The sequence below is a fragment of the Leopardus geoffroyi genome, chromosome C2, assembly GCF_018350155.1.
Source record: "Leopardus geoffroyi isolate Oge1 chromosome C2, O.geoffroyi_Oge1_pat1.0, whole genome shotgun sequence".
NCBI lineage: Eukaryota > Metazoa > Chordata > Mammalia > Carnivora > Felidae > Leopardus > Leopardus geoffroyi.
In genome coordinates, this window is record NC_059333.1 from 139,881,499 (window position 1) to 139,900,407 (window position 18,909).

The 18,909-nt window shown below is 37.4% G+C and overlaps 1 protein-coding gene and 1 long non-coding RNA gene across 8 annotated transcripts in view; both read left to right on the top strand.

Annotated features, from left to right (window-relative positions):
• Nucleotides 1-18,909, top strand: part of UBE2E2 (ubiquitin conjugating enzyme E2 E2) — a 372,155-nt gene that overhangs the window by 21,955 nt on the left and 331,291 nt on the right. The gene's annotated exons all lie outside the window — the stretch shown is intronic.
• On the top strand, nucleotides 3,547-17,793 carry LOC123575691. Its single transcript, XR_006700933.1, has 4 exons — nucleotides 3,547-3,557; nucleotides 11,518-11,523; nucleotides 13,518-13,520; nucleotides 15,989-17,793. It is a non-coding gene; the product is annotated as an uncharacterized LOC123575691 (long non-coding RNA).

The window sequence follows — 18,909 nt, forward strand, 5'->3', positions numbered from 1 at the left end:
GTCTACACTTTTAATGCCAAATTGGTTTTTCTTGGTTACTCAGCCTAATACTAGGTCACTTGCTGCTACCATTCATTTTAGTATTTATTGAGGGCTTAATGTTAGATCTGTGTTAGGGCAAGTGTAGGCTACAATCACGTACACTATCCAGGCTTAGTTCCTAATCCTAAAATCTGGTTGTAACTAATTGAGAGATGACACATACAGATGCTTGGAGAACCAAGACTAGAAGAATGATGATACTGTTGGAAGAAACTGCCAATATTTGTGGCTTCTGTAAATCTTAAAATTGATAATGCTTTCCTCTTTACTTTGGTTGCCCAGAAACTAATACCTTATTTACTCTTTGACATGAGTAGTTAACTGTTTTTTGTGTAGAAACCTCAACTCAGATTATATTTTATTTTCTTACTCTTTCCCTCCAACTATTTTTGAAGCTCCATATCTTCATTTTGTACTTTTATACTACATAAAATTTTTAAGCCACATCACAGTCTTTTTGGAGTGAGGCTGATTATTAATAAATAAACACTACGAATAACGAAAAGTGATGTAAATGTGTATTGGTTAGCAGAGGCTGAAATGCCTTTTTGAGGAGTCATTAACATGACAAAATTTAAATATACATTGAGGGCCTGTGTTATATAGGATACTGAATTATTCATATCTCTCTCTCCTTTCTTTGGTACAGATAATTGAGGAATATTTTTTATTCACTCACTGTGAATTCTTGACTCCATTGCTGCAGTGTTCAGTGGCTTTGCATAGACTTTACAAAGACAAAAGTCTTTAATATTTGAGATGTATTAAGTGGTTAGAACAGCTAAAGAATTGTTTGGAATAGCGCCTGTGGTTGGATAGCTGTCGAGTTGGAGTACGTGTACAACATGACAGAAGGATAAAGCATGGTCTTCTGTTCCATTGGCATTGAGAGTTTCAACCTTGTTTATGTTTTCATTTCTGTGCCGCCTTTTATAATTTTGAAGGTGTGCTCCTTCCTTACTGCTAAAAGTATATATATGGTTTCTTTTTTGTCTTTTTGTCTTGAGGCTGACTTTTTACCTGGGGCACAGCCAACATAGAGCCTTAAGGGGCTGTTACTTCAGTTAGGAAACTTCAGGTGTAATTGTTTGCTATCATGTACCTTTACTTCGGAACTGTGCTTGGGGAAGACATAGCCATTTCCATAAAATCACCAGAAATTTTTTTACTTTCTTATTTCAAAATGTTAATTTTTAAAATTTTTTTATGTTTATTTCATAATAAAGAAAAATATTGAATGAGTAAGTGAACTTAGTGCCCAATACTTGGAGTCTTTGATATTTTTTTTTAATTCTTTGCAGTTCTAAGAGCAGTACAAGAATGAAATGTGTCTGAAAAAATGTGTTAAATAATCACACTGGGATTGTATTTTGTAATAGTAACAGAACATTTTATCACTTATTTTGCCCAGTTTTAAGCTGGTTATTATTTCAGATTTATTACCTAAGCACTTTAGATAGAAAGTGTCATATTACCTTCTAACATGTGATTATTTTAATTTGCATTGCTGTTTTATCTTTTTTAAATATGAAATTTATTGTCAAATTGGTTTCCATACAACACCCAACAGGTGCCCTCCTCAATGCCCATCACCCACTTTCCCCTCCCTCCCACCCCCCCATCAACCTTCAGTTTATTCTGTTTTTAAGAGTCTCATGGTTTGCCTCCTTCCCTCTCTCTAACTTTTTTTTTTTTTTGCCCCTTCCCCTCCCCCATGGTCTTCTGTTAAGTTTCTCAGGATCGACATAAGAGTGAAAACATATGGTATCTGTCTTTCTCTGTATGGCTTATTTCACTTAGCATAACACTCTCCAGTTCCATCCATGTTGCTACAAAAGGCCATATTTCATTCTTTCTCATTGCCAAGTAGTATTTCATTGTATATATAAACCACAACTTCTTTATCCATTCATCAGTTGATGGACGTTTAGGCTCTTCCCATAATGTTTTATCTTTTAAGATGTCTTGAAAACTGTATTCTTTCTTTTTAAATGCTTATTTGTTTATTTTGAGAGCAAGAAAGAGAGAGCACACACAAGCAGGGGAGGGGCAGAGAAAGAGACAGAGACAGAGACAGAGAGAGAATCCCAAGCTGGCTCTGTGTGGGGCTTGAACTCACGACCTGTGAGATCATGACCTGAGCCAAAATCAAGAGTTGGATGCTTAACCAACCACCCAGGAGCCCCTGAAAACTGCATTTTTTAGCATATCCAAAGCATTTCTTTACAGTGATTATTACATTCATTGACTTATATATCTTTTATCAATTAAGTGTTATTACAAATAGTAAGTAAAACAGTTTTGTTGGTATATATTGAGAGCAATGGAAATTTTCATTTTTAAATTTATGTTGTCCAAGTGTGATTTTTTTCACTGTTTTTTGTAAATGTTCATTTAAAATTTTTTATTAGAATGTCTGCATACTTTAGAGACTTACCTGGGATGCCTTTAAAAGTATATCTCAATCCACATTTGTGTAGAAGCAGCACCTTGTGCCAAAATGTATAATAGAATTAGGCAAAGCTGTAAGCTCAAGTTCATTTTCTATTCCAGTACATGGAGTGTAGAGACTCTTTCTCCTCTGACCTATGTGGAAGACAAAGCCTAGTAATAATGTGAAATGACCAAAAGGAGAGGCATAGTCCTCATACCAGGGCCAAGATTTCTACCTTGCCACCTCTTGTTCCTTCCACCTAGAATCTAGCATGTGCCCCTTCTACACCCACTGTTGTTAGTTCTCCTGATGCTTCATGTTACAACCAAAGAGAATGCTCTCTTTAATCTCTGTGTTTCAAACCCTAGCATTTAGTTGATGTTCAGTGTGCCTATGTATGAATAAATACAATTAATTTTACTAGGGAGCTGACAACTCTTGAATGCTTCCTAGTGTTTGAGGCCATGTGGGGAGTGTTTACCAGCATTATCTCTTTTCATCTTCATGACTAACCTTGAAGTAGATGCTAGTTTTAGACAGTGTTTTATAGATGGGAAGGTAAGCTTAGAGAGATTAAGTAACTTGCTCAAGGTCACATAACAAGTAAGTCACAGAACTAGGATTTCATCTTTGGTGTTTCTTACTTTAGAGGCCAAGTGTTTTGAGACTTTCCTATGCAGATCTTCCATTTGCAAAATAGATACAAATGAATCTGTCCAGAACAGCACTGCCCCAGTAGAACTTTTTGCTATGATTAAACTGTTCTGTAGCCATATATGGCTATTTAGTACTTGAAAGGTGGCTAATCTCAGTAAATGAACTCCTAATTTTACTTAATTTAAATTTAGATAGCCATATGTGATTAGTACCTACTGTATTACGCAGTCCAGATCTAGGAAAACTTTTTGGGGCACCTGGGTAGCTCAATTGGTTAAGCATCTGACTCTTGATTTTGGCTCAGGTGGTGATCTCATGGTTTGTGAGGTGGAGCCCCACGTCTGGCTCTGTGCTGACAGCGTGGAGCCTGCTTGGGATTCCCTGTCTCCCTCTCTCTCTGCCCCTCCCCTGTCACGTGTGCTCTGTCTTGCTCTCTCTCAAAATAAATAAGTAGACATTTTAAAAAATGAAAAAAACAAGGCACCCAAGAACTGCGCAAGCTTAAATTTATGCTTAATTTCAGTTTTAGGTAAATTTAGACATTTTTAAAAATTATGCTTGTAGTTATGTTATCATACCACCCAAGTATTTGTCTCCCTTCTCTCTTCCCACCAGCCACCAGTATATTCTAAATGTCAGGGACTTTTAAATACTGTTTTGTTTTGTTTTGTTTTGTTTAGATCATCACACATAGTGCTCTCAAGTAAAAGACCCTTATGAATATTATGAAGTGTTGGGTAAATATTTATTTTTAACTTTTTAACAAAATGAAAGCAGCATTCCAAATCCTTGTTTTTAGATAGACTCATAGCATATTGAAATTGGGAAGTATATGGTCTGGCATTCTCAAGCCTGTTTGTAGACTAGGGCAAAATTCTGTGGCCTCATGCATTAGAGTAGAATGATTTGAAACCTGCATACAAAAATGGTGAACTGAAGGAAGGTGACAGATTCCACTGCACATGCTGGGGGAAAATCCTTGTCTGAAGCTAGGGCAAAGTTTCTGAAGAGTACAAAAACATATGGTTTCCAGCAATTGACATTTTGGTGTTAGGCCCAAGGTAGCAGGCAAATGAAGCCCCGCGTGTGCAGTCTTTGGATTTCAGGTGGCTAGGTAGTGAGTAAGGGGTTCTGCAGGAGGGGGGGTGGTACTAACCTGAGCCTGCCAGGCCAGGATAAAGATGGTCTAGAATCTGGAAAAGTAGAACTATACGGACTTGCGCCTTGAGTAGGGTAGGACAAGATGGAATAGGAGTAGTCTCCGTTCTTTCAAAGTTAACACCTTCTCTACTGAGATAGAAAATTTGCCTTCTTAACCAAGCACTTGTGCATCACTTCAGTAAATATCTAGCAACAGCGTGGTTTATAAATGATATGAAACAGTGTTATGATTCTACTTGGTCAGTAATTAGGATTTGAGGTGAAGGAAAGGGACAGACAGGTTTTAAAGGAGACAAAGTAATTATCTTTACTGTCCTGTTATATTGTCAGATCCTTTAGCAATTAGAAAAAAAGTTTGTTGTTTTTTTTTTTTAATTTTTTTTTCAACGTTTATTTATTTTTGAGACAGAGAGAGACAGAGCATGAATGGGGGAGGGGCAGAGACAGAGGGAGACACAGAATCTGAAACAGGCTGCAGGCTCTGAGCGGTCAGCACAGAGCCCGACGCGGGGCTCGAACTCACGGGCCGTGAGATCATGACCTGAGCCGAAGTTGGACGCTTAACCGACCAAGCCACCCAGGCGCCCCAAAAAAGTTTTTCTTAAAGTTTAGTTATTTATTTTGAGAGAGAATGTGAAAGAGGGAGAGATAGAGAACCAAGGAGGCTCCACACTGTCAGCACAGAGCCCAATGGGGGCTCAAACTCAGGAACTGTGAGACCATGATCTGAGCCAAAATCAAGAGTCTGCCACTTAACTGACTGAGCTACGCAGGCACCCCTTCTTTAGAAATTTTTAGAGTTCATGTAGTAGATATTTTGCCTTGGATGATTTCTTTCTTTCTTTTTTCTTTTTGAGACCATGCAAGGGAGAGAGGGGGAGGGAGAGAGGATCTAATCAGGTTCCGTGCCCCTAGCGTGGAGTCTGATGCAGGGCTCAGTTCCATGACCCTGCGATCATGACCTGAGCTGAAATCTAGCATTGGACCCTCAACATACTGAGCCACCTACGTGCCCCGGGATGATTTTTTAATACGCTGAAAATGAATGCTTGTGCACTTTGTTCTAAATTTGACTGGGCCTAAGGCACTTCTGGCACTATCCAAATGGCTTGAACTACGTCTCCAGGTGGCTTTAGTTATTGCAGTAGCAAAAGAACCTCATTGTAAGGTAGCTTTCCCTAAATGGTAAAGTGGACCCCAAAGACAGCATTAGAAATAGCCTCTAATATTTATGTAGCAGACTTATTCTGTTCTTAATCTGCATTAATGGGAAATCAGTAAGTCACTATTGTGATGTGGAAATACGTAGTATTTAAAAACTGTGGAATATGAATCACATAGTTTTCTGAATATATTCTAATGGACAAAATGTTTTAAGTACTAAATTCAGGGTAACCTCCTCAGATATGTAAATATAGGTGTTATAAAACACATAATAAGTATTTATCAAAATTATCATATGTAGTTAGCTATAATTGGTTTATTCTCCTTCTTTGAATTATGTTCAGGCCAGATTGTCGATCTTGTAAGCAGGGAAAAGCTGTTATACAGTTCTTCCAGTTTTTGAGCTCACCAGAGGTGTGGGTTAATGGGTTGGTTGGTGACAGAATCTTTTTACAGAGAAATGGAGTTGTACGTGGTTTCTGATGTCATCATTCTCTGTCTGCACTTGAAATAATCTTTCATTCCCCTGGTGCCATCGTTTTAAGAAGTTAGAAGTTTGAGTGTCTAAGTAAGTGCTACACCCATCATGGGGCTTGAACTCATGACCCCGAGATCAAGAGTTGCATGCTCTACTGACTGAGCCAGCCAGGCACCCTCTTTTTATGTGATTTAACCAGGGGATTCTTCTTGTGTGTATTTGAAGACAATGTGTATTCTATTTTTCTTGGATGGAATGTTTTTTGGATATCTTTCAAAGCCATGTATTCTGAAGTATGCTTCAAGTAAAAAATATTCTTGTTGAAAAAAATAGTAACTTTAACTGAAGGTACCCCTTTAAAATAAAGCATATCAGAGGAGAAATGGGTAGGAGGAATTAAGATTACACTTATGAGCACTGAGTAATAATGTATGGAATTGTTGAATCAATATATTGTACACCTGAAACTAATATAACACTGTATGTTAACTATACTGGAATTAAAATTAAAAAATTGAAAAAAAATGTTGTTTTCAGAATTTTCATGGTGTACATTTTGGTGAACATTCATTCTCATATGAATTCATAATGATACTAGTATATAAAAGAAACTTATTATTTAGTTTCAGCAAAATAATATTGTCCAAAATATTAAACTGGTATTATTAATTTAAATATTTTTTTTTAATTTTTTTTTTCAACGTTTATTTATTTTTGGGACAGAGAGAGACAGAGTATGAACGGGGGAGGGGCAGAGAGAGAGGGAGACACAGAATCGGAAACAGGCTCCAGGCTCTGAGCCATCAGCCCAGAGCCTGACGCGGGGCTCGAACTCACGGACCGCGAGATCGTGACCTGGCTGAAGTCAGATGCTCAACCGACTGCGCCACCCAGGCGCCCCAATTTAAATATTTTTAGATACGTTATTGTGTTTGTATTTACTTTCATGTTTTTATCTATGAGCTATAAACACCAGAAATGTATTGTTGGTTTTGTGTTTATATTCATTTGGGAAATATTATAATAAAAATAACAAGTTAATACTGGCAACTTAAAAAAAAAAAAAAGGGGTTTGAGTGGGACGTGACCAAATTGAGTGTAGCTTTGTAATCACCAGTAGGGAACTCCTGACTGTAGATTTCAGAGATGGCAAATTTTGGTGGAGCAGTCTTCTATGTAGGAGGTAGTCAGAGATGGATGTTCAGTTGGACGCACGTACATTCAGCTGGACACATACATGTAAAAGTACCCTGTGGCCTTTAGCTCCATCCATGATCAGGCCCATCAGCTGGAGATCCACCTGGGAGTTTTGACTGATCTGCAAAATACAGACTATATTTGGGTGAGCACACTTTCTAGGTAAGAGATTCGTCAGGCTTAAGTTGTTTATTTGTGTGTTTACAACATGGACCTTATAAGTTAGACATAGTCAAGGACTATTGGGATTGACACCCCATAGTCTTCTGGAGGCTTGAGAAGGAAGGGGTCTGTTGACAATACTGATCCCTATGGGTTTAGGATAAACATCTCTAAGTGCTTTTTAGAATTTGGGTAGAATAGAGCAGAAATGTATTTTTGTCACATTGTTAAGAGGTAAGAATTTGTCACAGGGATAGGAATAACCTTCATGTTTGACAAAGCACCTGGTCAGAGGTTAATAGGAAAGCCTATGAACAGGCTCAAGATGGTACTGGGGCCTGGGAAACAGCAAAATAAAAGTACATTCTTGAATAAGAATGTGTAAGGTGCTGTTGTGTTTAGAAAATAACTATTACTAGGTTAAATGAATAATAAGCTGAGTGGAGTGTATTTTGAAGTTAATAGTCATTTAACATTAAACAATTTTTTCTAAGGGTCTTTTATGTGATCAGCATTGTGCTGGATACTGGGGTTGTGGTTATAAACAAACAAGGGATCTCCATTCTTTGTGGAGTTTACACCTCAATTGTGAAGACAGACTGGGACTTGTATTTTAAAAAACCCCAAACTGCAGAAAGGGGTTAACAAATGGACACACAGACATAGTAATTGCTCTGAAGAAAACAAACAAGGGATGAGTTTTAGAGTGGGGTTCTACTTTTATCTCAGGTTTGGAAGCCTCTTCTAAGGAGATGACATCTAAACTGAGAACTAAATGAAGAAAAGGTGCTAGCTGCATAAGGTGTGCAGGACCCATGGTGTGTGTACCAAGCTGCATGTGTGGATACGTGCTCTGGTGTTCAGGGAGCTGGAAGAGGTATGGTGTGGCTGGATTGAAGGGGAGTGGGGAGTGGGCAGGGGAATGCTGTGGCACAAGATAAGAAAAGTGAGACTGGGGCCAAATCCAGTAGAGTTTGGCTTTTATGAAGATTGTTCTGGCTGCTGGACTAGAAGAGGGGAGTGTAAGATTAGAGGCTGATAGTCATCTAGGTAAGAGAGGATGATATTCTGGTTTAGGGTAGTAACAGTAAGGATGGAAAGAGGGAAATTTGAGGTATATTTTTTGAAGGAAAATTTACAGGACTTGCTGATAGATGGCAGAATTGGGTGGAATGTTAGAGGAAAGGGAGAAATCATTGGGTTTGAGTCTTTGGGAAATGGTGGTGCCTCTTCTGAGATGTGGAAGATTCATGGTTGGAAGTGGTTCACGAGTCTGAAGTAGGAACAGCATGATCTGTATGCTGTGTCACCAGGGCAATGTGACTGTGAAGGCAGTGCCCAGGGCTGGCTTTTCTTAAGGACTGTGGACAGCACTGTGAAGATTTGGACTTGCTCACAGGGAATCCAGGCTAAGTGTCGGCTTCTTCTAGGGCAGGCTGGCCACATAAGTAGTTCTCAGGGTCTCTGCCTGCTTTGTAGGGGCAGGTGCACAGAGTTAGCCTGCCAGGCAGTGCCCTCTGCCCTGTACTCAGCAAGCCTCCTTCTTCTTGGTTCTGCTCTCAGTGCTGCCAAGACAATGCCCAGCCCCACTCTCCAGGTGCCATGTTGGATTCTCCCGCTTGCTCCACCTCTATCCCCACTCTAGATGGCCTTAGGGCCTTAGCTTTGATTACTTCCTGATTGAAATAAAAAAAAAAAAGCTTCACAGAATATGAGAAAAAGAGGAAAAAAAGAAGTAATCTGAACAAAAGATTTAGAGTTGGTTTTAGCCAAGTGTCAGTCAAGATTGATCAAACCATAAATTAATATTTATAATATTCTCCTGAGCTGTTTGCCTGGGCATGGAGAAAAAATAAAGTGAAATAGCTGAGTTGCTGATTTATGGAAGAGAGAATTTTAGTCTGGAAATTTAAAGTAATTTTTTAATCTTCAGTGTAACAAAGATAATATATGTGTACAAACTAGAGAGTTACAAATATACCATGGTCATTTTTACCAAAAAAAAAGTTGTGTTTTGGATATGTTAATTGTAAAAATGTGAGACATCCAAATGAAGGTGCCAGGCAGGCAGTTGAAAATGAATTCATTGGAAAACTTGAACTATCAATTCAAAGTTGTCATTATAAAGACAGGTCCACAGGAATTGATGAATTTATGTGCAGAAAGGGTAAAAAAAAGAAGAGGACCCAAGACTGAGCATTCTGAAACCATAGTATTTAGAGACGAGTGAAGAAGGAACCAGTAAAGGAGAACAAAAGTCCGTCATCCAGGGAGTAGGAGGAAGAGTAGGAGAGAAGGAGAGTACTTCGTTGTTAGTGAGTAGGTCTGAAATTGATCATGAGTGAAGTTTTCAAGTGAGTAAAAAAGTGAAATAAGGTTGTAATTACTTACTGTCCTCAACAGGACAGTAATAAGTGAATAAATATTATCAACTTGCGTTGAAATTTCTAGAGTACAGTTGACCCTTGAACAATGGAGGGGTTAGGGTCACCAACTCCTCCTTACCCCCCAGTTGAAAATCTGCATATAACTTTGGACTCTCCCAAAACTTAACTACTAATAGCCTACTGTTGACTGGAAGTCTTCTTGATAATATAAACAGTTGATTAACACATGTTTTGTGTGTTACATGTATTACACTGTGCATTCTTACAGTAAAGTAAGCTAGAGAAAAGAAAATGTCTTTTAAGATAATAAACTGTATTTATATTTAAAAAAAAATAATGATATAAGAGGACCTGTGCAGTTGAAATCTGTCTTGTTCAAGGGTAAACTGTAATTCTTTTGTAATTTTCTAAGATTATTCATATTACCTATTTAGCCATACTCCATAATTGGGCTCAAGAGGGATGGTTTTCTCCCTTGGGAAGCAGGGTTCTGTCCATCTGAATGTTGTCCATTCAGGATCAGGGGCTAACTTAATTAGGAACACTTTTGAGAACTCACAGCTGGACTAGGATTATGGACTGAACACAGCCAGTTGGGCATGTCATTATTTATTGTCTTTCTCTTCATGTAGTGTATTTCTCATTAGAGAAGTCATTGCTGACAGCATGTCAGTTTATGTGTGTCTAGCTCCTATCTAATGGAACACAAAATTAAGTGTGATCAGCATATACTCTTCTTCATTTTTGCCTCTGAGAAAGAACTGTCAGGAGTATTATGCCTGGAGAACAGCAAAGGCTGCTGTTAGAGCCAGGGGTGACTTACGTGTGCTCTCAGACATTTCCTGTGGATATATGGACTGCTTGTCACCAGTCCTGCCTGTGTTCTGTGTGTGCAGAGGCCAAACAGAAGTAGCAAACTTAGAAAACCTTTCCTTACCCATGTGCTTGAGCATAGCCTTTTCTCTATTTCTTTCATTTGGACTTCAAGGTCTACCTCAAATATTACCTCTGTTCTATAATTTTGTCTGCTCTCAGTGTACCCACAGTAGCTGTTACTTTGACTTAGAGAAGCAGTATTGCACAGTGGTTTCTTCTGGAGAGACTGCCTAGGGGTGTGTGTGTGTGTGTGTATGATTTTTATCTCTCATTCTGTTAAGGTATAGTGTATCACATTTATTGATTTGAGTATTTTGAACAGTCGTTGCATCTCAGGGTTAAATTCCACTTGGTCATGGTGTATAAACTTTTTAATGTGTTGTTGTATTCAGGATACACACCCACACACCCATACCCACACACCTTTTAGCCTAGTTAAATATAACTTCTCTGTGCCTTGCTTTCTTCATCTGTAAAATCACATAGGTTTATGTGAAGATTGTGAGTTAACATATGTAAAACACTAAAAGTAGCACCCCCAATAATTGTTAGTTGTTGATGCAGTTACTCTTATTTATAAGGCATTTACCTTCTTCATATGTTTTGAGGATGGTGAAGGTATATGGCATACTGAATTCATTATCTTCTCAATATGGTATATTGCATATAATAGACATTCAAATGTTTTTATGCAGTTACTAAGGCAGAGAACTTGTGAATGTTTTTATTTTTCTTTAAACAGCTAAGCATACATGTAAATATCTTGCATGTGACCCTAGATTGCCTGGTTATCAGTATCTTTTTAAAAAATATTTATTTTTGAGAGAGAGAGAGAGACCGAGACCGAGACCGAGGGAGGGGCAGAGAGAGAAACAGAATCTCCAGCAGACTGCACTGTCAGAGCAGAGCCTGGTGTCGGGCTCAAACTCACAAACTGTGACCACAGCCGAAATTAAGAGTCAGATGTTTAACACACTGAGTCAGCCAGGTGCCCCAGTTGTCAATATCTCTTTATAAAGGTTTTCCATTTTCACGAGTATGTAGACGTCTTATCAGCCAGTGGGCTAATGTCAATAAAAGGAAGGCTAATGTCAGTAAAAGGAAATGTAGAAAATTCATTATGAGGTTGCATTGACTATTTTATCTCTAAATTAACCCAGTGTTTCATGTTTGGAAAACTCATTAATTGAGATTGCGCTTATTGTCCGTTAAAAGATCTTTTTTTTTCTTAAAATGTAATCTCTAGTTTTTTTTTTTTTTTTTATATTAAATGCACTTAGTATTGGGTACTTTGCTTTGTTCTCACAGGTATGTAAATTGTCTTAGGTCTTCTGTCTTCCACAGAGCATGCTACTACCATCAGTAGTTTGGAAGAGTAATTGGTTTTGAAAGGTATGAGCTCTTGCTTAAGCTAAAAAATTTCCTGTACAGTGCATTTATTATTTCCTCATAACATGAGTTTAAGTTTGGTTGTAAGCTCTCCTACAAGTTCCTGGTGGGGGGATTATTTTTTAAGATTAAAATTTTGGTGGGGTTGTTTTCTAGTTTAGTTTGTCTTTTCTGATGGTACAGATCAACAGCCATGAATATATTTAGTGTTCATGGATAATTTGATATTTTAATCAATTCATCTACAGGTGCTTCATGCTGTGGAGACATAGAATAAGTGTAAGGTATGGCTTCTTGACTAGGAGCTTAAAAATCTTAATTGTTGGAATAAGGCTGACTCACTGGAAATAGAGAAAAATAGCAGATGGTATACAAAAGAAGTATATTGTAAGTAGTAGATAATTCACCCAGCAGTCTTCCTTATTCACCAAAACCTGCTGTGCACCTTTTCGTTGGAGCAGAACCTCTAAATCTTAAGCCAAGATCTGCCGCTGAGAAATTGAACAAGTCCCTTATCTTTACTGAGTTTACTCCACCTACCTCATAGAATGATAAAAGGATCAAATACAATAATGTATATGAAAGCTCCTAGAATACTAAAGCATAGTGCAAATACGAAGAGTTACATAATGTTAAATTGTTAGGGGCAGACCATATCAGGGGGAAAGACTTTTTAAAAAGTAATACACAAGATTAATGAAGTACTTAGAGAAAGTAGACATTTTTCAGTAAGATGGAGAAATTATGCAATTGTGTGGTTTTGGAAGATGAAGTGTTCTGTGTGAGTGAATTCATTGAACACCAGAAATGTATCCCTTCAAGTTCACAAATTTTCTATTTTACTAAGATAAAACGTATTTCTAAAATGAGTTTTGCCTGTTTCTCCCCTCTAAAACAGAGTGTATTGAATTTAACATTTTCTTCTTAGTTTAGGACCTCATCCTGAACTTCATTTAGGTTACTGTGGTATAGTGATTAATACACAACTGCTGAGTTATTGAAGGGTGGGGTAGGAAGTGCTTTTACTTCATGCACTGTAAAGGGCTTTAGGCTGCAGTCTTCTTTTTAATTAAGGTATGATTAAAATATATACAATTTACCCTTTTAAAGTATGTAAGTGGTTTTAGCATATTTACAGAGGTGTGCAACAACCATCATTACTGTTATTTCCAGAACATTTTCATCACTCCAAACAAGAAACCCTATACCTAGTAGCAGTCATTTCCCAATCTCCTTTACTGCCAGCTCGTGGCGAGTACTGTGTGTCTTAGTGTGTCTCTAGTGATTTGCCTATTCTGGACATTTCATGTAAATGGAATCATACAAGTTGTAGCCTTTTTACCTGGCTCCTTTCACTTAGCAAAATGAAAATAGTTTTATAATAAAAAATGCTAGTCAAATAAATTGAGTGGGGGTGGGGAGGTTTAAGAGATCTTGTGAAAGAAGGAAGGTGAAATAAGAGAGGGAGGAGATCAGAAGAGATTGAAGTTTAGCAAACATTGAATATCTAGAAGACTGGCACTGTGCGAAGTTATCGGGTGTTCAAGCAGAACACGTTCTAAACCGTAAGCTGGTGTTTCGTTCTTTGGTTGATGATAATGGGATTTTGAATAGTAAGAAAAGTTATATTCTTTTAATTGTATAGAATTGCAGAATAAGCTCTTTGAAAAAGAGTTGGAAAGCAGAGTATTACTTACGCTTAACTTTTGGACGAGTACAATTTTGACTTTTATTTTTCTTTTAAAGTATAATTCCCATTTCTTCCCAATTTACATTTCTTTTTTCTTTTTTTTTTTTTTTTTAATTTTTTTTTTCAACTTTTTTTTTATTTATTTTTGGGACAGAGAGAGACAGAGCATGAACGGGGGAGGGGCAGAGAGAGAGGGAGACACAGAATCGGAAACAGGCTCCAGGCCCTGAGCCATCAGCCCAGAGCCTGACGCGGGGCTCGAACTCACGGACGGCGAGATCGTGACCTGGCTGAAGTCGGACGCTTAACCGACTGCGCCACCCAGGCGCCCCTTCCCAATTTACATTTCTTAACGTATATAGGGCTCTTGCTGTATAATGCCAGCCTTGTCCTTTGTTACAGTTTTTTATTTATCCTAGAGCAGCCAGTTGAATTTTGGAAATATTATTGGCTGGGAAAGGAGACATCTCAGTAATTTCCCTGCATACCTTATTGGTTGGTATTTAAGGTTAGGATACTTGTCTAAACATTCACATTTCACTAACTGGCAATTCACATTTTTCATTTATTCCATTGACAGTCTTGCCTCCCCCATCTCACTTGTTTATCTTTTATTTTTTTAGCTTAGCAGTTCTTTGGGGCTTAATTAATTTTTGTTTTGTTTTAAAGCTGTGCTCATACAGTAGCCAATTAAATTTTTTTTAAGTCTTATTAGGTAAACAACTGAGTTGGGTAATACTTGGTATATGGCAATGTATAGCTGCATAGCAGTGTGCTAACGTTAACTATAAATACTCTGTTCCAGTTTTACCATGTTATCTGTAATAAATGGTAACGATCCTGTTATTTTGTTTAGAGAGAAAACCTGTCATTAAATAGTTTTGTTTTTGTGGTACACAACAGCACTATTTACAATGCCATTATGAATCTACAGGGCTTACTATGTCTGCAGTGAAAGCTACAGATGAAATCTGACAGGATCTTTTGGCAGTTTCACCTCTAAGCATTATACATCTGGTATAGGGGTGAGTTAATAAGCCCTGTGTGTTATTGAGCTGTGATTATTTAAGGTTACTGGGTAGTGTAAGTATTTTCTCTGTTTGCCCATACTCACTTTTAACTGACTATTGGATGAAATTATAATTGTATTGGAGTATCTTAGTATTTGGTGAGTTTTTTTGTAGAGTTTTGTGATCTGTAAATGATGGAGCTTTTTTATATGGATGTATTTAAGTGAAGATGAATAATAGGGAAAATTTATTTTATTGATTGGCTGGTCAAATAGATATTAACAATTAAGATTTAATTTTATTGTTTAAATTTTATTTTTGATTAGCTGTCTGTAAAATAAACCCTCTTATTGAAATACGTCCACCTGCTTACTGAACATTCTGTTTGAGTATAAAATTGATGCCTCACAAGTAACAAGTCCAAAACTGAACTCCTGTTCTCTCTACAAAGCTGCTTCACCCACAGTCTTTGTTGTTCAGTGAATAGCAAATTCATCTCCCCAGTTGGGCTCAAAAACTTGAGGTCATCCTTGATTCCTTTATTTCTCTCTCACTTACATCCATTATGTCAGTAAAGCCTTTTAGCCCTACCTTCAGAATACACATAGAGGCCAACCACTTCTCATTTCCTCCGCGGTTATTCTTCTGGTCCAAGTCCTCTTCATTTCTTGCTTGAGTGAATTGCCACAGCTTCCCAGTGGGTCTTTCTGCTTCTGTCCTTCCTTCTCTGGTCTTTTCTTAATATGACAGAATGATCCTTCTAAAATGAAAGTCTGTTCATATTACTTCTCGGATTCCCATTACAGTGACCTATGAAATAGTAAGTGATCAGGTCCCTCATCTCCCTGACCTCCCCTCATATTCTCTTGATTACTCTGCTCCTGCCACATTGGCCTATTTCCTTTTCTTCTAACAGACCAGATGTGCTTCTACCTCAGGGTCTCTAGAGTGGGTTTCCTCTGATTGGATTACTCTTCCTTTAAATAGCTGCGTTACCCAGTCCCTGACCTTCAGTTTTTCTTCAAATGTCACTTCAGTGAGCCTACTTTAACCGTCCTACCTCAGTATGCCAATCATTTTTATTCTGTTTCTGTGGGACTAAACACCTAACATTTACTTACAATTATGTGTATTGTCTGTTCTCTCCCATTAGATTGTTGGTATCGTAAAGGCACTGATAATTTAAGTGTTTAATGTATTGTACTTTATTGACAACAGGACATGACTGGTACTCTTGAAGCCTCCCTCATTTTCCCTTCCATTCATGGCTGTCCCCAAGTCTGATGGTTTTTAAAGTTGTTATTTAAGTATGATTGGATATTATTCTCATACAAATAAAAGTTTGTTGCAGGGTCATAGTCTGTACATCAGGCTTCATTCTTCAGATGAGGTTAGAGTAACAACATCCTTGTACCTTGTATTTTCCAGTACAGTCAAGAGCAGCCCACAAAGCCAGATGTACATTGGAACAGAAAGACTATTTGTTGAGTGTATGAAAATGTGTTTTAAATTGTTTCTGCAGTCTTTGCTTGTGAATACAAATGTCATGGGATGACAGCCTTCATGAACGTTTTACTAGAATCTTTATGATTTAGATGGTGATCATTTTATTCTATTGACAGTATTGAGCACTTTGCAGGTGGATATCAAGGTTAATTATCATATTGAGGAGGGAAGCAGTACATTCTACTAACTTTCAAGTCTTTCTGAGAAAAATTGAATTATTGCCATTAAAGTGTTATTAAGTTAATAAATTGGTTAATAAAAGCAATTAAAACTTTCGTTTCTTACAACTTGCCATAACTCCTTTGCTTGAAAATAGTTATCACTGAATAGAAATATGAAGAAGATCAAATGACTCTTGAAGTTTAAACAAAGGGAACTGCAAAGAAAACCTTCAAAGGGCACCATCTCAGTTGTCAGCATTTTGGTGAACAAAATTCGTTGTGTGTTGTTCTAGAGCTAGTAATATGGACACTTTTAATAATACCATCATTTATCAAGCACTTATTTTGTATCACATCCCATGCTTCATCTTTTCAGGCTCCTAGCAGTTCTGTGATGGCAGATATTACAGTTTCAAGTTTCTAAATATGTTTGGTCAGCTTCCGAGCCTCAGATTTCCTATCAGACTCCAAATATTGGGCCCTTTATTCCACATGTTGGCCCCCCCATCCACAGCTTTTCTCTGACTTATTGTTTCATATTTGATATTCTGAATTTTCTCCGAAAAACACCACATACTCATTTTGAGGTTCTGGCTTTAAGAAAATAATTTATTTAATATTAAAAATAATACCTTTTGTGGCTCATCAAAAAATTATTCTGTCAGTTTAGGCATAATCATTTTGGCAAGTTCACAGACTATTTTCAAGCATTGGTTGGGCCAGTTGAACTTGTAAATACATCTGCGAGATTTAAAAAATTCAAATCAGTTGTCTACAACTAGTATTTCTTTTTCTTGGCCATAGGGCTTTAATACCGATTTTTTTTTTAACCAAATAGTTCTCTCTAAAATACCTATATAGGATGCAGCAGATTTTGCCAATTTGGAGAATATTTTACTTTATATATGAAAACTACGATGCTTCGGGTTTTTTTTTATCCTACATATTCATTTATTTTCACTTGGTATTTTAGCTGCACTGCGTAAAGTGACATATCCCTGATGATTTTTTTCCTTCTCCAACCAAGGAGAGTTTTTGTCTTTTTTTAAAGCAGTACAGCATTTAATCTCTCATATCTATTAAGGGAAATTTTATAGGTAGAAAAAAGACCCTGAGTGTTATATGGGGAAAAAAAGTGCATTGTTAAGTGGGAGAGATTATAAACAGGCTTAGTTTTTTTTAACATAGAAGCTTTGAAGATAAATATGCCTTGTTCAGAAATTTTAACCAAGAATCAGTGATCCTTAATAATTCTCATCATATGTTGACAAATTCACATTTGCATACATTACTCGTGTATAAAGATTGATTAGCGTCTAGCTTTCTTGTATTTTCTAGTATACTTTACTTTTAACAAGTTGCATATCCTGTGCATTGGACTTTTCAGAATTAGTATTCATTAGTCTCTTTAATGAAGATTTTTTTTTAATATGTATGTTTGAGAGAGAGCGAGCACAAGCAGGGGATGGGCAGAAAGAGAGGGAGACAGAGAATCCCAAGCAGGCTCTGCACTGTCAGTGTGGAGCCCACAGTGGGGCTCAAACTCAGGAACCGTGAGATCATGACCTGAGCTGAAACCAAGAGTTGGAGGCTTAACCTACTGAGCCACCCAGATGCCCCCGCCCCTGCAACCCCTTAATGAAGGTTTTTATAGTCAGAGTAGAAGAGGGCCAACTTTTTATTGTTTATGCAGCAGCATAATTAACTTTATGAGGTTTGTTTATTTTAGCTATGCACTAGAACAATGCTTTGAAGAGGAAAACATACAGAGAGGATTAGTAAATAATATAACAATGTGTGAGGATGGTCAGTGGTAATAATGTCTTCTTTGGGTGGTTCTTGAATTTGTAAGCACATGCTTACATTTTTCAGGTGATAGGAACTAAAATGCCTAAATTCTCTTAAAAGATTTTTTTAAAATTGTTTATTGGGGTGCCTGGGTGGCTCAGTCAGTTAAGCGGCCGACTTCGGCTCAGGTCATGATCTCACGGTCCGTGGGTTCGAGCCCCTGTGCTGACAGCTCAGAGCCTGGGGCCTGTTTCAGATTCTGTGTCTCCCCTCTCTCACCCTCCCCCGTTCATGCTCTGTCTCTCTCTGTCTCAAAAATAAATAAATGTTTAAAAAAATAAAAAAAATATAGTTTATTGTTTTACATAAGCTTATACCCAATGTGGGGCTCAAACTCAGAATCCCAAGATCAAGAGTTGCATGTTCTAGTGACTGTGAGCCAGCCAGGTACACCCCACATTCCTAAGTTTAATTGTCTTTTCTATTGCGCTGTTATAAGAAAATAGTGGAATAGTAGAAATTTCACTTGGAGAAATAATTGTATCGGAGAAGTGTTATGTATATATACTTTGGTTCTGAAAGACTTTTAGCTCTTTTGTACAAGTGAATAATGTTAGAAAGGGAATGCAAATTTAAGGTACATTTTTTGTTTCAGATTTTGCCAAATTAGGCATAAAGAAAAATGATACATTTGAATAATTATTCTTTAATAATAGAATAAAATAGAGTAAAAATTTGCAGTAGGGTCAATACTGTGCAGGCTTTGTCCCTCCCACATTTTTTGGGGAAGTCCTATTTCAGGTACTA